Here is a 23,811-nt window from a genome sequence, read left to right as displayed (position 1 = left end):
GCAGGCGTAGGAGCGCTGCCCGGCTACGCCTCTCAGCGACAGCATGGCACCTACTGATGACGGTCATAACAGTATGGAATGAAACCTTCCTTGGTCGTAAGGCGGTATTCGGTCTGTCTCATTCACTACCCCCTGTTTTAAGCTTTTTGTCGCTTCGTCGATTATGTACCAACTGGCTCAAATAAGCGCTTCAGTGCAGTTCATTTGATATTGTTATTGACAAACTTTGTTTTATCGTGTGGTGCTACATTTTCAGGAAAAATCCTTCTGATGTGCTGCTATTATCAGGTGTGGAATGACAACCTTGGTAATTTTGAATCAGTTTCGCAGCCAGGAAAATGTTTTTTTCTGAACCTAGGGTGCGTACAGGTTCTGGAAAACCCTTTAATTTGAAAAATGCATTTTCAAAGCCCTTGGAAGTGTTGGAATTTTTTTCTCGTCCTTGAAAATTTTTCAAATACCTTAGCCCTCCCAAGCGACATTGTGGCCTCATTTCTGTGGTAGATTGGCATACCTGCCAAGTCTTCCGGATTTCGACCTGTTTTTACGTTTACACGGTTGTCAGAAAAATCTCCCGGAAATTGAAACTTTTTTTGTGTGATGTGGCCGAATTAACAGAAAGGCAGCCCAATCTGCAATTTATTGTAAAAAAATTAAAGAGGCGCTCATCTAAACATTCATTGGGCCAAAATTCAGATACTACAAGCTCTTTTCTTTATCGCAACGAGTCGTATGAGCTTTAGTCTGAAACCGTTGAAAGAAGGCCGAGAGCAGTGTGCTCGAAGCAGTTATCGTTTGTTACAACCGGTGTGGATAGAACCGCGGTTGCTCTTGGCATGATCATTTGTGGTGACAACGTAACTGACAAAACTTCGAAGCTGTGCGTGCGTTCAGTGCTGGATCATTTAAAGCAGCGTTGCTTTTCACAAATGCTTCGGACAAAATAGTGACAGATGCGATCAAATATTGTAAAAAATTACATGGTTTTGAAGGCACGTGATCAGCCAGCACACGCAGATTGAAAATGGAACTATTGCTTTCCGCAACCAATAAGTGGGAATCTGCAGTTGTGCTGACGTGATTATTAGCCGAAGGCACGCGGCTAACTCAGTGGTAGAGCTGATAAAGATGTAAAAAAACGCTAAAGGCGTTTTGGCGTTCCTGTCCGAAGAATCTAGTAATGTTGTTCTTTTCAATCTGGGTACATTGGCTATACTTTGGCATTAGGTTTTCAGTTGGCCCTATGTGAAGCTTCAACCTGCACTTTCCCGGCAGCCGGCTCAATCACGTGGGTCCCAGGAAAACATACGTGCATTCTTTCGACAGAAGTAGATTTTGGTAGATGTTATCAAGACAGAAAATTTTGAGAGATACAAGTATATTCCCCCCCATTTTTCTTTTGGAGAAAGAAAGAAAGGGGGAGAAATAGATCAGTGGACACCCCTTTTACTTTCTGTTCAGGAAATCTCTCAGATTCAGAATCCTTGAGCTTGGCACGTAAGGATCGACATCGACCTGACCAAACTGCCCATTTCCGAAACAGCAGTTTGGCCTGAGTTCATATGGTTTCACTTACCAAAACTGCATGGGGAATAGTTGATTGATTGATTTATTTGTGGGGTTTAACGTCCCAAAACCACCATTTGATTATGAGAGACGCCGTAGTGAAGGGCTCCGGAAATTTTGACCACCTGGGGTTCTTTAACGTGCACCCAAATCTGAGTACACGGGCCTACAACATTTCCGCCTCCATCGGAAATGCAGCCACCGCAGCCGGGAATCGAACCCGCGACCTGCGGGTCAGCAGCCGAGTACCTTAGCCACTAGACCACCGCGGCGGGGCAATAGTTTTCCCTACTGTGGGAGCGGTGAAGCTGGTGAAAATATATGGAGCTATAGTGCAAACTAGATATGTTCGTTGTAATTGCAATTTGTGTGTACTATATAAGTGCAATAAAAATGAGTAAATTTTGAAAATTTCTAAGTACAAATATTTCAACATTCTTTGCTAATCTTAGTCCTTGAAGAGCCTGTGACATGTCCTGGGTAGTTTCAAAATTTCCTTACATTTTCGCTTTGGAAACCTGTATGAACCCTGTGAATCATACTGACTGAATTAGGGGTGTCTGAGGTCAGTAAACATTACATTACACCTGCGCACTATAGTTGTCTGTTACAGTGGACCGGAAGTTAAGCTGCTCGGCTGCTAACCTGAAGGTTGTGTGTTGGCAACATTCTTGCTTCAGTGGAGGCTATGGTGCCAGCATTAGCGTGTCAAAGAACACCGTGTGGTCGAAATTTCAAAATCTTTCCACCATGTGGCATAGCCAGAAATGTTTTCGGGAAGGCACCTCCTTGATTTTGGGAGAATTACCCCTTTGAAATGGTTATTCTTCGCGCTCTAGGCCATGGAGAAAAAAGCATTTAGGGGAAGGGGGGGTGGCACGGGCCCAGTGTGCACCCTGTGGCTGTACCCTGCTCTCCACTGCAGCATCGGTCCTAATTATATGGTGAATTTTTAACGTGAAACCCCGGATACCTAATTGTTAGACTTTCATAATGAAAAGCAATCTATTCTGTCTAACAATGGTGTTCTTTTGTTGGTTATGCTTTTGTGTGTAGGCTGTGTTCATCCTGATAACATATTAGGATCTGGTTTACACCTAGTGAACTGCTACTGTCAAAAATCCTATTACATGCTTCTTGCACGAAGTGAGCCTCCTCAAGTGTATTGTAAAGCATTCCATGATTTTGTGTGTTGCTTTCAGTATCTCTGCGCTCTGCACGATGGACTGAAGCTGACCATACTGGGCAGTGTTTTGATGAGCCTTCCAAAGAAATATTTATCTACGGCTGCAGAGGTTTGTTGGCAAAACTTATTTTCTGCTTCTTTCCATGCTCATTATCTTAGCATTACAAGCTTGTCTTTTTTCTTTATTTTTCAAATTTGGGGAATACTTTTGTAAGTGATGTTCTCACAAGTGTACCCATTCTTTTGCAAGGGTACTTGATTGAAAAGATTATGCTGTGTTGGCAATTGTTAAGAAATATTTAGAAAAAACGATGGATTAAAAAGAACACTTCATTAGCATAATAAATTGAGTAATTGAGTGTTGGTCATCGGCATCCATTAAGGGCCATGTTAATATCTGTAGTATTCACTGCAAGATTTCAAGGTCTTCTTTTTCTACTAAAAGTGCTAAAAGAATTCTTTCACTCAGTTTTAAAACTGAAATAAGTTAAGCCAATGGGGCATTGTTTAGCTGCTTCAAACAAACACCCTTCTCTTGGAAACTCCATTGACTTCCAAAACAGGGTTTCAATTACTTCCTTTTTCACCTGTCACTGCAGAACAAGTGACTTTTGTGCTGGCAAAACTGTGAACCATTGATTGACATGCATATCCACAATTATCCTTTCACTACTACCCTACTGCCGCGATCTGGTGGTTAGGCAATCAATTCAGCTTTGAGACGAGCATTCAAACAGCACCTTGGTAGTTATAGGGGGAAGAAACGACGACAGAAAAAAAAGCTCTTGCCTGTCCTTGCTTCTTTGTCCTGTATAGCGCTGTACCATGTTGGAAAAGGAAAATGATTACCAACATTTGCTATGAGCAGCATCTATCTAAGCTCTGCACACCGTCTTCTTTCTGCAAGGTGTGTTTTTTAACCAACCCCAAAGGGTAGTTTCATCCCTTCCATCTTATAGCCATTACAGCTCGCAGATGTGCTTTAGTGAAATAAAAAGAGAATGGAATATTGTGTCAACGCCTCCTAGAAAACTATGCCTGGAACGTCGCTCTCTTTACAATTGGGAGCCTCCTGTCAGCACCTAATCTTGGAAGCCATGCTTTCTCCCGCTTGTTGCGACCTGCCGTCGCGTGAGACCGTTCACCTCTGTACTGCTCAGTCACGTAACATTACAGTACCGCTCTTTCACGTGACATCACGGCTGCTCGGAAGTGACTGTAAGAGCATTGATAAGTTCGCAGGAGTTGACCATCAGAGATGCTCGCTTACGTACCCAAGGGAGAGGGTATAATTCGAGGGTAGGGCAGCACGTTCGCGGCTGATGTTCCAGCATGGTTTTTGTAAGAGGCATTTATTGTATAAATGTGTTGCACAAGGCAGTCGACTTGCGGTAAATATAGCGACAAGTATTACCTACCACATTGTGTAATAAACAAAGATGTGCGAATATGAAAATTTCGTGTGTGAAGCAAATTCTAATAAAAAAGTGTGAACGCTAATTGAGAAACTTGTTTTTCAAATATTCCTGGGATATCCTTTTTATTACTTTGATGGTGAAAACTGCAGAAAAAAAACGTTCAGGTTACTAAGCATATTCTGAGGTACGTCACATTATGAAAGCCTTTCTTTTGGCTAGGTTGATGAAGCGCTAGCAGGATGGTGTTTCATAGTTATCTAATGAACAATGAAGTACAAGAATACTTTTAAACGCCCAGGTAAGGCAACCGTTTAATGTGCCGAACAGCAGCTAGACAGCAGCCAGTCGTTTTAGCATCAGTAGCAGCACGAGCTCCCGCCACAACAAATGTCGTCTTCTTCGTTGCTCTAGCTCTGCGCATATTTGTCACTACAATAACTCCCCAGTAGAAAAGAAGCCATCCAGGCACAGTTTTGCCAGAAAGGAACCATCCTGGCACAAGCAGGACAGCACAGTTTCGTGCACAGTTTCACGCCCGTGGCGTTGTTAATCTGTACAAGTAAACCTGCATATAACAAAATTGATAAATTCCCAGAAATATTCGTTATATGTAAGTACGGTACGAAAATTTGTGAACTAAATGCGAAAATCAAACAGAGTACTGGAGGCAGAGCTAACCCCAAACACTCATTTTACAGTCAAAAACTGCGTTACCAGTGTGATAGCAATTATATGGACACTCTCGGCGCGTTCTTGCTGTCGCCGCCATGTTCGGCAACAAGTCCAAATTGACAACATGCCTCTGCGCATTGTAACTTTGACAAGTGGTAAAAGCGCGCGAACGCTGCTGAAGCAGAGATCACATGAGTTAGCCCATCACTATCACCTGGAAAAGGCATAACATCGCCCGCGTTTTAGAACTGCGATCGAATGCTTAAACAGAAAGTAAACTACCTGCCTTGAACGAGCATGAAACAACGTGGGGAGGGGGGGAATCGCTCGAGTAGCAATAATGAACTTGGATTTTAAGTTTCCCGTTTCCAGTGAAGTGCAAATTGTGATAAGTTATTTTTGTAATGAATGTATATGACAAAATGAAGTTAATTTTGAACTATGAATATAGCTGTGTCGTCTCTTTTTTCTGTGTTCGAGAACTTGTGACGGTGAGTAGCGCAAACTTAAATCGTCAGCTGCACGCCAGAAGGGAAAAGTTACGGCAGGCTGAAATTAAGAATATATCAAAGAGAAGCTTGCAAACTTCAAGCAACTCGTCATATATTGGCTTTGTTAAAGGTAACAGCACACAATGGAGTTGTCGCCAAAAGCAATATCAAAGACAGGGAAAAGGGCTCACTTCAGGGGAACAGCCAGAAGAATAAGTTTTCTATTCTTTGAAGAAAAGTTGTGCTTCCCTCTTTCTGTCTTTTTTTGCAACTTTTCAAAATAAGGTTGAGCTACAATTTTGTTGTTGAAATGTGGTAGCAATTCATTCATGCGGATATTTATTAGGAACTTTAGAAATTGAGTGCTCAATTCATTTATGTAAACACTATACTTAAAGTTATACTTTTTACCAAGATGGGCTAAATAAATGCTTTTTCTTGGTTTTTTCTTCCCCACTGTACAGTTAAATATCACTAAGATGCAGCTGAAACTAATCTTGGCTTAGTGTCATTGAGAATAATGCATCTGCAGACCGTTTAGGCCCTGGCGGTTTGTCTTCTGCCTGCCGGTTAGTGCATACCAACTGCCTACCGTGATAACGTTTTGCACCCTAAAAGTTTACTGCGCCGCTGAACTTCCAGATGGCACAATGTACTGAAAACTGTTTTAGACATTTTGATATGTGGGGAGATCAGTCGATCAATCATTCAAACTTCCATGCAATTGCCGTGATCTCCTCAGAGGTAATCATAGGGAAAACCGAATATGAGGTGACGATCACTGACAAGTTTGCCGGTATGACTTATTGTCGATAAAAAGACTTATCACACTAAGTATCGCCTAGGGTCGGCTAGGGCAGGCGTGTGGTGTGGTGCCAATATAAGCTTATTGCACGGGCCGCTCATTGCTGCCACTTCGTTTTGCGAGACTGTGTAGACACGCGGACCGCTTCGCAGAAATGCAAGCAGCTTGCTGTGACGGCGTTTAGCTATGAAGGTCACAAGCACCGAGAAGTCTTGCTTACTGATGCTAGCACGCACACGGTTGAGCAAGTATAGCGCTGTTGTCACCATACTGGATGCTTTTAGGATGCAGCCAAAACACACGTGTAAGTCAGTGGGAGCAACTAGCCTGAAAACGATTGGCTCTCTGCGAACCGGCTGCGTTGAGAAAGAGACAAAAATAGAAATAATACCCAGTTTTTACCTTAAAGCAGGCCGTGAGGCAGAATCTATTGTGCACAGCCGATTACGTTTTTTCTGTGGCTATACTACGCTGTCTATCCCATACCTCGCCGCAGTTTTGATACGCTCCTTTGCGTCGCCACTGTTTGCTATTGGACAGTTGTGTGAAAGTGCGAGATTCTTTACTGGGCTTTGGCAAAAACAAGGATATGGATTTGTGGCGGACATATTAGTCAGTAATTTTTGCTGTGGCACTGTATTTACACCTTTGTCGGCAGCAACAATACGTCAGAAGATGAAATTCGCACGTCAGGAGATGAAAATTTTAAAGCTGGAGTCCTACGCGCAGTACATTGAGTGCATGGTTATGCCGTGTCCCCAGCAGGTATGCAATAACGAGGTTTCACTGTAAATAAACTCCATTCAGTGTTTTCAAGTAACATAGTCGTATGCACTTGGCATGTTTATATTTATTTTGGGGAACACTTTTAATATGACGAACAAATGGCTATGATTGCTTCAGTTGGCCTCAACGGGGCGGTAACCTAATTTTCTTTTCTGTTCATTTGATTTCTTTTTGCTGAGTGCATCATTTCTCAAAGAAATGTAGCTACTGAACACTTTATTTATGGCAACAAAACATTTTTCATTACCAAGTCTGGAGTGCGGCCACCTAGCTGCACAAGCACCTAATTCTTCGTTATACATTCAATAAATGCATAAAAACACAAGGAAGCGACTGTCAATGACCGGCACAAAAGGGGGGCTTTGCTAGTGATGTGGTCGAAAACAGCAGCCGGCTGTGAGAACTTCAGTCTACATCGACTGATGCTGCTCATTTTCACACGGTCACTTTCTTTCAGCTCTCTTTCCATGTGTGTTTGTATGCCTTCACATGGTTGTTGCTTGCGCCCCCTCGCCGTGCTGTAGTGGCTAAGGTACTTGGCTGCTGACCTGCAGGTTGCGGGATGGAATCCCGGCTGTGGCAGCTGCATTTTCGATGGAGGCGAAAACGCTGTAGGCCCGTGTGCTCGAATTTAGGTGCACGTTAAAGAACCCCAGATGGTAAAAATTTTGGGAGGCCTCCACTACGGTGTCTCTCATAAGCATAAGGTGATTTCGGGATGGTAAATTCCACATATAGTTACAAGACTACATCACGCTGAAGAATCAAGACAGACAGCGAGAAAGACGATGTTATTCTGGGATGTGGGGCACGCTCTGGCTTGTCATCTCGGCTTAGGCTTGGCGTAGTTCAAATATATCTTAGCTGTAACCTTGTTTTCCTGTGTGCCCTCCCGTAACATTTTGGTGGAGGTGCGGGGTAGCAAAGCATGACGGAGCTTCGCAGCGGACCCCAAGTTGCCCCTTCTAACATGTCTACCGACAGGGATGCTGCGTCAACAGCCATGCCTCACGCATCAACGGCGCCCACTTCACCTGTGGTCATTGTGACCACTCCATCCCGCGATCCTGGCAACTTTTCGGGCACTTACGGCGAAGACGTCGTTGAGTGGCTTCAGCTCTACGAGCTCGTGAGTGAAAACCACAGAGGGGACCCAACCATGATGCTGACAAACCTTATCTTTTACTTGAAAGGTACGGCCAAGGCGTGGTTCAACAACAACACGGAAGAGCTCACCAGCTGGGACGTCTGTAAGACGAAGTTGCGCGAGTTGTTCGGTTAATCTGCCGGGTGCAGGCAGGCCGCCAAGAAAGAGCTTGGTAACCGTGTCCAGGCATCCACGGAGTCTTACCTGGCCTATATTCAAGATGTCTTGACTCTCTGCCGTAAAGCTGATAAGTCCATGACCGAAGCCGACAAGGTTGCACACGTACTCAGGGGCATCGCTGATGATTCCTTTAGCCTTCTTGTATTTAAAGGCTGTTCGACAGTTCAAGACGTCATTAAGGAGTGCAGACGCTTCCAAGAGGCTAAAGCCGTTGCATTGCTCGCCACTTTTACTGTCTTTCTAACACCGCAGCTATGCGGTGTTAGAAATAGTTTATAGTTTATCCTCATAGTCCTCAGAGGTCCTCAAAGTTTATCACCTATGCGGTGATAAAATATGAGGACCTCCGTTTTGAGACCCAGCCCAATCCACCCTCTGCTGACATTACGAGGGTCGTTAGACGCGAAATCGAAGCGATGTCACCAGCCCCCTTGAGGGTCCTGACGCCGAACGATCCTCAGCCCACCATATCCTTCATACAGAGCATTGTGCGCCAAGAATTGGCAAACGCGGGCCATCAGACGATTTGTTCTATGCACCGACCCGATGTCCAGCCGCCTACCTGGAACACACGTCAGCACTACCGGCGTCCTGCTCCACGTAACCGAGATCTAAACACATGGAGGACGCCTGACGACAGGCCATGTGTTCCGTTGCAAACGAGTGGGACGCATTTCGCGTCATTGCCGAAGCACGTGGATGTTGCCCTCGCTCACAAACCCAAACTTCACAAACTTCGACACATCAGCCCGTTCTTCAGGCCAAGGACCAACCCGCCGTGATGACTCAGCTCATTACGACATGACCACCACGACCAATGCCCAGTACAGCCGCTCGCCTTCACCACGACGTAGACTCCCGCGGTCTCCTCCGCCATCCCGTTCCTTAACCCCGTCCTCCGCCCGATGGTTTCCTTCAGGAAACTAGCTGGTGCAGCTCCTGTAGGTGACGCTGCTGCTACGACCTGCCCTACCATTCCTCTGTTGACCCTTGCGACCAACCGGAACTTGGTTGATGTAAATGTGGATGGTTTAACTGTTAAATCTTCAGTCGACACTGGCGCCCAAATTTCTGTTATGAGCTCACACATTCGTGGCCGCTTATAGAAAGTCTTGATTCCAGCCCTTTCACGATGTGTTCGTGTTGCTGATGTCAGTTCAACTGCCGTCGTTGGTGTCTGCACAGCACGCGTTACTATAGCCGGACATCAAACTTCCGTCCTCTTCACTGTTCTCACCAACTGTACCATTGATGTTACTTTCGGTCTTGACTTTTTGTCCGGCCATTCGGCCCTCATTGACTGTTCAGCTAGCACGGTGCAACTTGAGCTGCGCTGTACTCCTGATACGCCCAGTCCGCCCCAAGTTCGTCTCTGTTCATCTGAACATGTCCGTTTGTTACCGCACACAGTTACCTGCATTGCCGTGGCAGCGTCGCCACCTGTACCTGATGAAGACTACGTGTTCAGGCCAATAACATCCATCCTTTTGCTCGCAGTGTTACTTTTCCGCACACTAACATTACGTTACGGGAAAACCGTTCTCGCATCCCTTCGCTGAACTTTGCTCTGTGTCCGCAAGTGCTTCCGTGTAGAATAGCCCTAGCCACGCTGACACCCTCCGAGGATTGCGTCATCTCAGCTTTGTACCCCAATGATGTGCGTCGCCCCAACTGCACGCAAGCCTGTTCTTCGACAGAGTTCATCTTCTAATGTGAAAACAAATGATCGCCATGGACCTTTTGCCGCATCAAACTGATGTGCTCCATCACGTCCTGAAATCGTGCTTTGACGTATTCGACTTCTGTGACCGTACCCTAAGTCAAACCAGCATTGTGAAGCACCGCATTGACACGGGCGATGCATCTCCGGTACATCGACAGCCATACCGCGTTTCTCCTGAGGAGCGTCAGATCATTCAAAAAGAAGTCGAGAAGATGCTCGCCAAACACATTGTTGAGCCATCTTATAGTCCATGGGCTTCCCCGGTTGTTCTTGTAAAGAAAAAGGACAACAGTTGGCGATATTGCGTCGACTATCGACATCTAAACTGGATCACTAAGGAAGACGTCTACCCGCTACCGCGCATTGACAACGCCCTGGATTGCCTTCATGCCGCTATGTATTTTTCCTCCATCTACCTTCGCTCAGGGTACTGGCAAATTGCTGTCGATCACATGGACCGCGAGAAGACTGCTTTTGTGACCCCTGATGGTCTTTACCAGTTTAAGGTCATGCCGTTCGTAATATGCAATGCTCCAGCCACCTTCTAATGAATGATGGACACTCTCTTGCGCGGGTTCAAGTGGTCAATTTGCCTCTGTTACCTCAACGACGTCATTGTGTTTTACCCGACCTTTGAAACACACCTCAACCACATTTCCTCCATTCTTTCTGTTTTTCGTAACGCATGACTGCAACTGAACTCATCGAAGTGCCACTTCGGACGCCAGAAAATAACTATGTTAGGCCATCTTGTGGACTCCTCTGGCGTACGCCCTGATCCTGATAAAGTTCGAGCTGTGCAAAACTTCCCCGTCCCAACCAGCACTAAGGAAGTCCGAAGCTTTTTAGGTCTATGATCTTACTTCCGACGTTTTGTAAACAATTTTGCGGACGTGGCCCGACCTCTTCCGGACTTGGTAAAGAAGGATGTTTCATTTTCTTGGGGCGCTGTGCAGGCTTCGGCGTTCTCCAATCTCGTTTCGTGGCTCACAACACCACCTATTCTGGCCCATTTTGACATGTCTGCCCCAACAGAAGTCTGCACTGATGCCAGCGGCCATGAAATCGGTGCTGTTTTGGTCCAGCATCAACGCGGCTGCGCCCGCGTTATCGCATATGCCAGCCGTCTGCTCTCTGCAGCTGAGCGGAACTGCTCTATTGCTGAACGGGAATGCCTTGCTCTAGTTCGGGCAGTTGGCAAATTTCAGCCCTGTTTACATGGTCGTCGTTTCACTGTCACAAATGATCACCCCGCCCTCTGCTGGCTCTCGTCGTTAAAGGATCCCACTGGGCGTCTTGGTTGCTGGGCACTATGGCTCCAAGAATACGACTGCTCAGTGTCTTACAAATCTGGCCGTTTACACCATAACGCTGACTGCTTGTCCCACCATCCAGTGGACCCCGCAGGGGCGCCTGCGCAAGTAGGCATTTGGTGTGTAGCGACACCATGGACCCGACCTAACGGGGGAGTTTCTACTCCCTCCCACGCCTAGCCGTGCGTGGCTTTGTCGTGTCTAGGAAAAAGGGGATCCTGGGCGTTGAGCCGACGCTGGGCGATTGGACCTTTACGGCCCCCCAGCGGCGGCAACACACCCCTTTGGCCCCGGCTTCACGTAGACGGCACCCCTGGGCTGATCCACCCAGGGGAAACCGGCAGTCGCCTTTTCCTTTCTCTCCCTCTTTTCATCTTCGTCTTTCCCTCTCACCTTAAATCTTTTCTGTTCTCTCCTCTCTTCAGTCAGTCAGTCAGTCAAGAACTTTAATATATGGTCCTGAGGAGTTTAAGCCACCAGGGTGCCCACGTGGGACATCCTAGCAGCCGCTACCGTAGGCGACGCCCGAGTCGGGGCGGGAACGTGGTGGCGTTCCGCCAGTTCTTGGGCCCTCTGGACTGCCTTAAGTTGGTTTCGGAGATTGGGGCTCCTGAGTGCCTCCTCCCAGTCGGACTCACTGGTGAGAGGTCCCTGAGGTAACGCGGGACATTGCCAGAGCATGTGCGCGAGTGAACAGTACACTTCTGTGCAATCTGGGCACTGTGAATTTATGTCTGAGTTATAATGGCTGAGTCGGCCCCGTGATGGGTACGATCTCGTTTGTAACATTCTAAAGGCTACTTCTTGCGCGCGTTCTAGTTTTGAATGGGGTAAAGGGTATCGGCTTCTGTTGTGTCGGTAGTGGGAGGTAATTTCTGCCTCGCCATGCATGAGTCTCTCCTCTCTTCAATTCTGTTTTCCCTGGCGGCAAGGGTTAACCTTGTGTGGCTATCTAAACTAGGGTAAACCATATTGGGTTATAGTAACTGCGTACCGCTGGCGTTGCGCAGACATGTCCATATGCTCTGCCACGTCCCCTTGTTGGACTCCGTGGTAGGTGGTAGGTGCCGTTACCGAAAAATCTGAAATTTTCCATGGGATCCTCGACCCCTTCTCTAACTGATCGTGCCTCGAAAAGGGTACGCACCGACGCAACCTCACTACTTTGGCCCAAAAACAGAGAAACTTTCCCAAAATACCATGTCCTCCACTGCGAATAATCATCTACAAAAGCTAGAGCAATCTCACCCTTCCTTGTGGCCAAGTGCTTGAGAGAAACCATTGGAACCGGTTATAAGGCCACGAAGATGGCAAGTGGAGATCTGCTTCTCGAATTAAAAGACAAGGAACAGTACAATAAACTCTCGCACCTTGTAGCCTTTGGTAACATCCCCGTCTCTATGAGCGCACACCGTACCATGAATACAGTGAAGTGCGTGGTATCGGACGAAGATTTGATGACACTGAGGGAAAAAGAGCTCCTTGATGGATGGAAGGACCAAGGTGTAATACATGTCCAGCGCATCAATATCGGACGTAACAACAACGAAATAGCAACACAGCACTTGATACTCACCTTAGCTCAACCACTTTACCTGATACTCTCGAAACTGGCTATATAAAACTCCATGTCCGACCCTTCATTCCAAACCCGAGGCATTGTTTCAAATGCCAGCGATTGGGTCATGCATCCCAGAGCTGCCGAGGGCAGTTGATCTGGGCTAAGTGTGGCACAACCGGCCACAGTGCTGACGAATGTAGTCATGACGAGGTCCTGTGTGCTAACTGCGAAGGTAGTCACCCCGCATACTCCAGAGCTTGCCCAGCCTGGAAAAAAGAAAAAGAAATAATAACTATAAAAGTTAAGGAAAATATCACACTCAGGGAAGCAAGACAACGGATCTCGTTAACATTGGCACTAAAAACACCTTTCGCCGAAGTGGTGGAACGAGGGTCGGCACCACAAAGGCCCTTGGCAGTTGCCCGGACCGCGCCTAGCGTGCAGAGGCCAATGCCACAAGCCCCTACGGCGGGAGCAGCCAGCGCTGCCCTGCCCACATTCAGCCTGTCCACACCAGTGACCTCTACAAGGTCTGGCAGCAGCCAGGGCAATCACGAGGCCAAGGGGGCTTTATCGACCCCCATCTCGCTGGGGACAAAGACTTCGTCGATCGAGGCGAAGTCTAAGCGACGCACAGATCGCTCTGTAGAGCGGGCGTCCAGTGCCTCGCAAGAGGCTACGGACACCAGTTTAAGCCAAACGGCGCAGGAAGCGCCGAAGGAGCGGCGAGCTTCTCTCGACCGCCCCAAAAAAGAGAAAACGCCGATTACAGGGCCTGACAAAGGCCCTGTAAAATGAGCTAATCTCCGTCTTTTCTGCACACAGCACTTTTTCCCTTTTTTTTCACTATGCACAAAATCATACAGTAAAACGTAAGGGGAATACTCAGAAATTTAGATGACGTCGAAGAACTTCTGAGTAAGTTTAACACGAAAGTGCTATGTGTGCAAGAAACGCACTTAACTCCTAAGCACAAGGACTTCCTACGGCAATATATTATTTTCCGAAAAGACCGAGAGGATGCTGTCGTACCATCTGGCGGTGTGGCCATTATAGCTGATCGAAGTATAGCATGCCAGCACTTGAAGCTCCGAACGGCCCTTGAGGCAGTGGCCATTCGAGCTGTACCTTTTAATAAACTCATTGCCATATGTTCTGTGCACATACCACCGCATCAACAGCTGCACAGACGTGATCTAGAATCATTATTAGATGAACTCCCAGAGCCATTTCTGGTTCTAGGTGATTTTAATGCACACACTGTCCTGTGGGGCAATGCTCACTGTGATGCGTGAGGACGTCTTATTGAGCAGCTTCTTTTCCCTTCTAGTTTATGTCTTTTAAATATAAAGGAGCCTACGTATTTTAGCCTTGCAAACAACGCGTTTTCAGCCTGCAGCCTGTGCTAGGGGTTATCACATTCACATTGATTGACTAATTTACAATTAAAGTCTGTGAAATTTGATGTTTCAGTGCCAAGGACCAAATGCAAAATTTCATCTTCAGTTATCAAAGCTGACGACAAGAAGGTGTTAAATACCTTCAGAGCGAGCGCAGCACTTTTTTGCTCTAGTTAACTTGGGTTCAGAGCCTTGGAAGTGAGAACACAACCAATTTTCACACCACTATACTCTTCAGCTTCATGTTGTTTTTTTAGCTTTGTCAATGATGCACCTTCCAGCCTTTTGTTCTCCTTATCATAACAATGAAATTGAGGATAATACAGCGGATGTCCGATTTCCCGGACCGTCAAAAGATCGCAAGAACGTAAAAAAATCAGGCAGTTCCCAAAAACGAATGCAAGTATAAACACATTATTGGGTGTTTTTCGCTGACAGAGATGGTCATGGCGGAATTTCTCGATTCTCATTGCAATTCAGCAAATGCATCGTTTAGGTGGCTCTGAAAAGAACCGTTTATATTTCTTTCTTCCATTATACAGATATTTTAGAACTATATGTATAATGTAAGAAAGAAAAAAAATTTATGTGGCAGGCATTGCTGCATTTGTACTCTCTTAGGTGAAAAAAAACTTATTTTTGTTTACACGGTTTTCCACTTGCCCGCGATGATGTCTGCCTCAATTTCAGCTAAAGTCGTGCTGTCTCTTTACTTGGTGTCATTACTCGAAACTCCAACCTTGTTGGCTTTGTAGGCGCTGCCTCTTCGATCTCGATGACAGAGTTGTCAGACTCCTGCATTACTTGTGTAATGGCTTAGTTATTGGTCAATTCGCACACAGTTCGATGTCCTTGTCAGCATTGGCAAAGGCCTTTAGGGTTATCCTGGCTGGAATAGAAACACCGGCAGCATGCAGTAGGTCGAGTGCAACGTCCGGGGGTTGAAGTTCTTCGCACACGTTGTCCACTCCATGTGAGACGGCCGTATAGGCGTCAAGTATTTCATGTGGTGAAAACAGTTAAAGAAGGTCTATTGCGTAACAGCCTTCCACGAGTCCGCACGCTTGCCTACAGAAGACCATAGCACAACAGCATAGCTTTTCTCACTCGGAGCACAGGCACAGCCCATTGCTGACCATGTGGCTGTGGCCACAAGTTTGACTAAGCTACGGCTTGCAACGAATTGGCGTACGCTGGATTGCGGCATTTCCGGTTTCGAGAGTACGAAAACCAAAATTGTCGCATCGATAGTGTCTGCGAGTTTGCGATTAGCAATCAAAATAGCAGAAAATCAGATGACAAAAGCTATAAACGCCAAAAATGTCGGACAAATACAATGACATTAAGGGGAACTTGACGGTGACAAAGATGCGTCCAAGAAGTCAGGCATGTTCAGAATTTCGAGTGTCCTTGAAATCTCATGTTCACTGTACTGGCACTTGTCAGAACTTTTCTGGTTCATCCAGTTATATCTAGAATGACAGCCACTTGGGCATGTTGGTAAGTTCATGATGAATTTACGCCCACAAAAAGCGCTCATCCTGTGTCCTTTTTGAGTCTTTGTACTTATTGGCGCTTGTTTCATCTGTTAAGACGTTTACGTTTATTGGCGGACACTCGTTGATGAATCACGACAGCGACAGTCAATGCGGGGACCGACTCTCTGCACGAGCTGCTCTTCTTCTTATGAAAAGGGCGACCCACTAGAAGGCACTCGAGAGGACGGCCCACTGTTCTAAGGCTTTGCCACAACTACCACGGGTACGAAAAGGGAGCCGCCTGGCGCCCTAACAGGTGGTTACAATGAGCGGGTCATGGTAGGCCTTAAGGCGCTCCACGTTAACAATGTCGCGTCCTCGACGGCGCATGTCCGAAGATGGTTCGATTGGTTCAATCAAGTAGTTGACAGGAGAAGTGCGTTTGACGACACGGTAGGGGCCTTCGTATTTGGGCAATAGTTTTGAAGATAGGCCAGTTGCAGTGGTAGGGATCGAGAGCCAAACGAGCGCTCCAGGGAGGAACGTGGGCGCAGTAGTGCTGGCGTCAGCGCGAAGGCTTTTTTGCTGCTCTTGATCGTGCGCAGTAAAGGTCTTTGCAAGCTCTCGACACTCTTCAGCAAGCTTGGCTGTAGCAGAAATAGGCGCCCACTCAGACGGATCTGGCCTGTACGGAAGTATTGTGTCGATGGTGTGCGACAGGTGCCTTCCATATAATAAAAAGAAAGGTGAAAAGCCAGTAGTGCTCTGAGGGGCGGTATTATATGCGTAGGTGACGAAGGGTAGAATGGAATCCCGACTTGTGTGATCGGCGGCGACGTACTTGGAGAGCATGTCGCCGAGCGTACGGTTGAAGCGTTCGGTGAGGCCATTTGTCTGCGGGTGGTAAGCAGCAGTTTTGCTGTAAACAATGTTGCACTCTTTAAGGATGGCTTCAACGACTTCAGACAGGAAGACGCGGCCTCGGTCACTGAGCAGCTCCTGGGGTGGACCGTGTCGCAAAATGAATCGTTGGAGCAGAAATGAGGCCACATCGCTCGCTGTAGCCGCGGCAGAGCGGCCGTTTCGGCGTATCGCGTGAGGTGGTCCACAGCGACAATGGCCCAGCGGTTACCAGCCGACGTCAGTGGAAGTGGCCCATACAAATCAATTCCAACGCGCCCAAAGGGCCTGGCAGGGCAAGGTAGAGGTTGCAGACCTGTCGGTGATAGGTGCGTTGAAGCTTTTCGGCGCTGACAATCTATGCAGGAGCGAACGCATTTCTGCACGTAGCGGTACATGCCGCGCCAAAAGTACCGTTGGCGAATGCGGTGGTAAGTCTTTGATACTCCGGAGTGCGCACATTGCAGATCGGAATGAAAAAACTCGCATATGTCAGAGCGCATACTGCGAGGTATGACTAGTAGCCACTGGCGGCCGTCACCATTGTAATTGCGCCTGTGTAGGAGGTCGTCGCGAATGGCAAAATGGTGGGCTTGACGACGCAACGTGCGAGTGGATGGAGTGGATGGATCAGCCAGCAAGTCGATCAGTGAGGCGATCCATTGATCCTTGCGCTGTTCAGTAGCAATGGTATGAATGCTAATGGAAGAAATGGCAAGGTGAGACGCGGAGTTGTGGGCGTTGTCGTCAGGCAAGGGAGAGCGTGACAGGGCGTCGGCGTCAGCATGTTGCCTTCCATTGCGGTACAGCACGCGGATATCATAGTCTTGCAGGCGAAGTGCCCATCGGGCGAGACGGCCTGAGGGATCTTTCAATGATGACAACCAGCAAAGTGCGTGATGGTCGGTAACGACATCAAATGGGCGACCATACAAATAAGGTCGGAACTTCGTAAGGGCCCAGACGATTGCCAAACATTCCTTCTCGGTGACGGTGTAATTAGTCTCGGCCTTAGTAAGCGTACGGCTTGCATACGCCACGACATATTCCGGTAACCCTGGTTTGCGCTGTGCAAGGACAGCGCCAAGGCCGACACCACTGGCATCTGTGTGTACCTCTGTAGGGGCCGTAGGGTCGTAGTGGCGGAGTATGGGAGGCGACGTCAACAAACGACGGAGCGTTGTGAAAGCGTCGTCACACTGTGATGACCACGAATGGAGAGGTCCGTTACTTCCAAGGAGCTTCGTCAGCATCGATATGATAGTCGCGAAGTTTCGAATGAAGCGCCGAAAGTAGGAACACAACCCTACGAAACTGCGCAGTTCCTTGACGGATGTCGGCTTGGGGAACTCGGACACGGCCCGAAGCTTAGCTGGATCAGGGAGAATTCCGTCCTTGGACACAACGTAGCCGAGTATTGTCAGCTGCCGAGCTGCAAATCTGCACTTCTTTAGGTTCAGTTGCAGACTGGCGTCACTCAGACGCGTTAAAACATGCCGTAGGCGCTGAAGATGCGTCGAGAAGTCTGGAGCGAAAACGACGACGTCGTCGAGGTAGCACAGGCACGTGTGCCATTTCAGGTCACGCAGAACAGTATCCATCATGCGCTCAAAGGTGGCGGGTGCGTTGCACAGCCCAAATGGCATGACGTTGAATTCGTACAAGCCGTCGGGGGTGACAAAAGCGGTCTTCGGTCGAGCGTCCTCAGCCATAGGTACTTGCCAGTACCCTGAGTGCAAATCGAGAGATGAAAAGAATTCCGCTCCTTGCAGGCTGTCAATAGCGTCATCTACCCGCGGTAGTGGGTACACGTCCTTACGAGTGATCTTGTTGAGGCGTCGGTAGTCAACACAGAACCGCACAGAACCGTCCTTCTTCGTGATGAGAACGACAGGAGATGCCCAGGGGCTGCTAGAGGGGCGAATAACATCGCGGCGAAGCATGTCGTCGACTTGCTCGTTGATTACACGGCGTTCTGTGGGAGATACGCGATAAGGACGCTGTCTCAGTGGTGGCTGTGTGCCTGTGTCGATGCGATGCGTAATGGTGGATGTGCGGCCGAGAGAAGGTTGGGCGACATCAAAAGAAGACCGGAATTCTTCCAAGAGGCCCAGAAGCTGGGAACGCTGGCCTGGCATAAGGTTGTCGGGAACGGAGGGACCGAATACATCATCGGATGATGAAGCAGATGTCGAAACAGCACTAAGCGTACTGGAAATTGAGCAGTGCATGTCATCGGGTTGATCCATAACTTGTTCCATAACTTGTTCGTCTTCGATGGGTTCCACGCTGCCGAGACATTCCCCTCGCACCAACGTAACGCTGTACGGGGATGAGTTCACTGCAAAAATAGTGGTGCTGCCGTGAGTGAGTTGCACGGTCGCGAAAGAAACCAGCAAGCCTTTTCTGATGAAAACACGATGAGATGGCGAGAGGAGTGCAGCGGTGTCATAAATGCCTGCGCAGTAGACCGACACCGTCGCGGACGAGTTTGCAGGCACTTGGGTGTCATCTCTGACGAGTAACTTGCTTGCGGCAGATGGACTGTCGGCCAGCGTCAAAGAAGAGAATTGGGTGAGTTCTATTTCTACTGGTGCGCAATGAATGACGGTGTCATGGCGGGAGAGAAAATCTCATCCTAGGATGACGTCGTGAGAGCATGAAGGAATTATGATGAATTCGACCGCATACATCACGTCCTGAATCATAAAGCGAGCTGTGCACATCGCCGTAGGGTGAATGCTTTGGGCGCTGGCTGTACGGAGGGAGAGCCTGGAGAGTGGCGAGGTCACTTTGCGCAGTAATCGGCTAAGTTTTGCGTCCATGACGGATACGGCGGCTCCAGTATCTACAAGGGCAGATGCACGAACGCCATCCACAAGTACGTCTATCACGTTCGATGGGCTTTCCTGAGGGCTTCCGCAGTTCGACAGCGTCGCAGCCCTTGCCTCGTGGACTGCGACGACTAGTTTTCCTGGTCGCCCTCGAGTGGACGTGGCCGCATCGGCGACAGTGAGCGACGTCGCGGAGACGGTGAACAGCGGGTAGACGGAGCGGGGCGGGACGACGGTGACATAGGTGACGGTTGGTCATAAGAGCGGCTTGATTGGCTGGGAAAGTTCGAGGCGACCTGCGGTTGCTGCACACGATTGCAATAACGTGCTACATGACCGACGCGACCGCAAGCAAAGCAGATGGGGCAATTGTCAGCAGTACGCCATCTGTTCGCGGGTTCCATCCATGTTGCAGAACGCGTTGGGCGAGCCGGCTGCTGATATGAGTGCATGGTGGGCGGGACTCGGAGCACGTGGGTGACGTCGGCGCATGTAGGCGACACAGTTTCTCCGAAGGCGTGGGGCCTCGCGGTGGTTTCGATGTAACTTACAGGGCAATCCACAGAAATCGGTGGGGGCGGCCTGGCTACAACTTGGGCGTAGCTGAGTGGCGCAGATACAGGAGGCGGCTTGTGGTATTCTGGAACGACCTGCGCGATTTCCTGCTGAATGGCTCGGCGGAGCGGAGGTACAAGTGTACTTGATGGCTGCTGAGCATGTTGCGGCGGAGCAAAAGCCAGTAAAAAGACCTGGCGGGCAACTTCCTCACGCACGAATGACTTGATTTCGGCGAGCAAGGTTGTGTGGTCAGGAACCGCTGACAAAGCCGAGAGACCAGCATCACGTGGTGGCGATCGACGGGTCATCAAGCGCTGCCGCCGCAGCTCGTCGTAACTTTGGCATAATGTAATGATTTCTACCACAGTATGAGGGTTCTTGGCCACAAGCATGGTGAAGGCATCGTCGGCGATGCCTTTTAGAACATTCGTGATTTTGTCAGCCTCTGACATGTTTAGGTCGACTTTCTTGCACAAGTCAAGGATGTCCTCGATGTAACTTGTGAAGGTCTCGCCAGTCTGCTGTGCTCGTTCACGTAAACGGTGTTCAGCTTGCAGTTTACGAACGGCAGGGCGGCCGAACACGTCAACGACAGCGGTCTTAAAAACGGACCAAGTCGGGAAATCAGATGCGTGGTTAATGTACCACATTCCGGCCACACCCGCAAGGTAAAACAACAGGTTACCGAGTTTAGCTGCCTCATCCCAATGATTGGGGACGCTCACACGTTCGTACATGGCAAGCCAGTCCTCGACGTCGGTGCAATCCACGCCGGTGAAGACAGGAGGGTCGCGGATGCGGGGGACACCGGGACATGTCGTCGGTGTAGGAGGGAGCGTTTGCTGAGTGGCGTCCTGGTGCATGGTAGAAGGCACGGTACGGGATCGAAGCTCGAAGGGCATCGAATGCGAACCAAAGATGTTTGAAGGGGACAGCACTCTCCACTAACTTGTTAAGACGTTTATTGGCGGACACTCGTTGATGAATCACGACAGCGACAGTCAATGCGGGGACCGACTCTCTGCACGAGCTGCTCTTCTTCTTATGAAAAGGGCGACCCACTAGGAGGCACTCGAGAGGACGACCTACTGTTCTAAGGCTTTGCCACACATCATATATTTCTGATGCACTTTAGCTAGTGAAACAATGTGAGGCAATGTGAAACAAAGGTTTTTGAGGATCCGCTGCATGTGGATGCATGATTGCTAGATTGCTCCTTCCTTCAAATTGTGACATCATCCTGTAAATTGAATTATTGTCTGTTATTGCTGCCATATTATGAAGGGTGCAATAGTCATGAATAATTTACTTGTCTTAGCACGTTATGTGTTTCCTCGGCATATGTGTGCCACATTATTATATGCTCACTATAAACGCTGGACCATTGAAGTGTGCTTTGTTTCTAGTGGTTAAGTGCTGTTAACAGGAGTTAGTCTTGACCTTCCGGCCTTGTAGTCAAAGATTTGTTGCAAGTGTATTTTGTCAAACATCAACGTGACACTTCTTTCATGTGGCTTCAGGAGGCTGGCCCTTCTCTTGTACCGTAGGGAACCTTCTTTAGTTTATTCCATCAAAGACAACTTCTAGCGTGGATACAATGTGTGGTTTTGATTTGATTAGAGTTCTTCTCTACGAAGCCTTTCAATTATTTGAAATTTTAAAAAAACCTTATTCTTTTTCTTTCCTTTTCAGGAATGCCTTACCAGCTTCGAAATGTGAGCCGGAGGACGTCGAAGGTCCTGTATGTCCTCACTGAGCCTACCCTCTGATTAGACAGACCATATTCTTATGGCCAACATATTGAAAACTTGACTTTGCTTGCAAAAGAGTGAGTTTTGTTTTCTTTTTCGCTAACTTCTGCGATTTTCTCTGGGAAAAAGAAATGTGGGCAACTTTCACGTGCACTAGTTTTTTGATGTTGCAAAATTTTCATTTTTAACTTTCAGCACTGACAAACTTGTACGTAAAAAATAGGTTTTGCTTACCCTTGGCATGAGCTAAGTGTGATACTATTTAAATTGCATACCATGTACATTGGTAAAATTCAAGGCTTTATTTTCTTTGTTATACACACCATTACTGAGAACTAAGAGGCAGTGATAGCAAGGAAAGTATAGAGGACGTAGTAAATGTAATGCAAATGGGAAGGAAGACAAGTTACGAAAAGATAACTTGCCATGGGCAGGCAACCAGCCTGTGGACTTTGAATAATGGGTTGGATGCTTTAATAGCTAGTGAGCTACAGATGCATTAATGCTCTCTAGTCCACATTATTGGGTGTGGGTGTAGACTTATACCCGGTAGGGTTATTGCCTTTAGTAGTTGATGACTGCGAATGTAGAAGCTTCTTGCACTGTGGCTCAGTTCTCCTTCGTACTGCATTATTGTAGCCACCCCTTACTTTTACCTTGTTTATTAGATGGCGCTGCACTGTTGCAGTACGTGAAGTGATCACTAGGTGGGTGAAGCAATCTCAACTACACGCGCACATTGTATGTGGTTAGGATTGATAGGAGAGTGGACTGACAGGCGGTTGGACGACTGAGCTGCGAGCCTGCGAAGCTTCACCTCACTCATCATCATTCACTTCGTGTATGTGCTATGGTTTTTTTAAAGACGATAGTCTTTCTTGGGGACCTTCGACGCAAAAATTTTGGCCTGTCTGTCTGTCTGTCTGTCTGTCTGTCTGTCTGTCTGTCTGTCTGTCTGTCTGTCTGTCTGTACATTTGTCTGTTTATCCACTCTTAACGACATCAGGTACTTGAAGCGGCCGATCCCATCCGCAGCGCCCACCTATGTTGCTCAAGGTTGACCATTCATGCTTGTGCAATTGTCCATTAAAAGCATATATTGCGCATGTCTGGGGACCCATAACAACACGTATATATTGTGCATGTGCGTCTCTTACTAGAAAAGGCATACATAACTAATTTTAAAGACCGAAGAGGTTATCACGCTGTACTGACCATGCAACGCTTGCATGGAAAGGCGAGTATTTTCAACGCTTTGCTAAAACGAAACGGTGGTGGCACCTATTCGATGCCTTGTGTTCTACTCCTCATAACCTCTGAGAAGGGCGCGCACACCCATCTCAAAGACACGCTTTTTGTTTTCCAAGACAACTGCCAGATGGTGCTTATGTCTCACGTGTGACGTGACTTGATGCGCTCGTTCGCCTCCGCTGCACGCTCGAGGCAATCTAACGCAGTGCCTCCAGAATACCATTCACCGATTTTCTCACGCGGAACATAAAATAAATGTCTTGTTTACTCTCTCCACACGCAAGACTATTTTCTTTCGACGACATTTGCAGATTACATGCAGATACGGGGATGGGCCAATTTTTTTCTTTCTGCCTGTTTGCATGAGGTAGCTCGTGATCTTACAGTCGACGTCTAATTTACTCGACCCTCAAAGGATCGCGAGGACATCCAGAAAACGGGGCAGTCCGAAGAAACGAATGCACGCGAAAGTGCACCTTTCAAATGCAAAGCATTTCTTAGCAAACTTCGGCGACCTATAGCGTATCTATCTATCTATCTATCTATCTATCTATCTATCTATCTGTCTATCTATCTATCCATCTATCTATTTATCTAGCCACCTACAACTTTTACCTCTCCTGGTCGTCTCAATAATGGTATTGACACCAAACTTGGTATGGCACAACGTGATTGTATGAAGAACATATTGTACTAGTCATAAAATGAAAATCGTGATATGTGTGTCATAATTTCCATTTTATGGTCCTGCAGCTCTTGCAGTGGTTTCGCTCACATGGCATGTTGCAAAA

The 23,811-nt window shown here is 47.7% G+C and overlaps 1 long non-coding RNA gene across 1 annotated transcript in view; it reads right to left on the bottom strand.

The window, feature by feature from the left end:
* The window catches only part of LOC142784019 (uncharacterized), a 204,983-nt gene that overhangs the window by 75,447 nt on the left and 105,725 nt on the right, over positions 1 to 23,811 (bottom strand). The window contains exon 2 of the long non-coding RNA XR_012888562.1: positions 12,536 to 13,114. This is a non-coding gene — a long non-coding RNA (uncharacterized LOC142784019). The remainder of the gene's footprint in view (positions 1 to 12,535; positions 13,115 to 23,811) is intronic.

Source organism: Rhipicephalus microplus, unplaced genomic scaffold, assembly GCF_043290135.1.
Source record: "Rhipicephalus microplus isolate Deutch F79 unplaced genomic scaffold, USDA_Rmic scaffold_13, whole genome shotgun sequence".
Classification (NCBI taxonomy): Eukaryota; Metazoa; Arthropoda; class Arachnida; order Ixodida; family Ixodidae; genus Rhipicephalus; species Rhipicephalus microplus.
The sequence above is the reverse complement of the archived record's forward strand: the minus strand, read 5'-3'. Positions and strand labels throughout refer to the sequence as shown.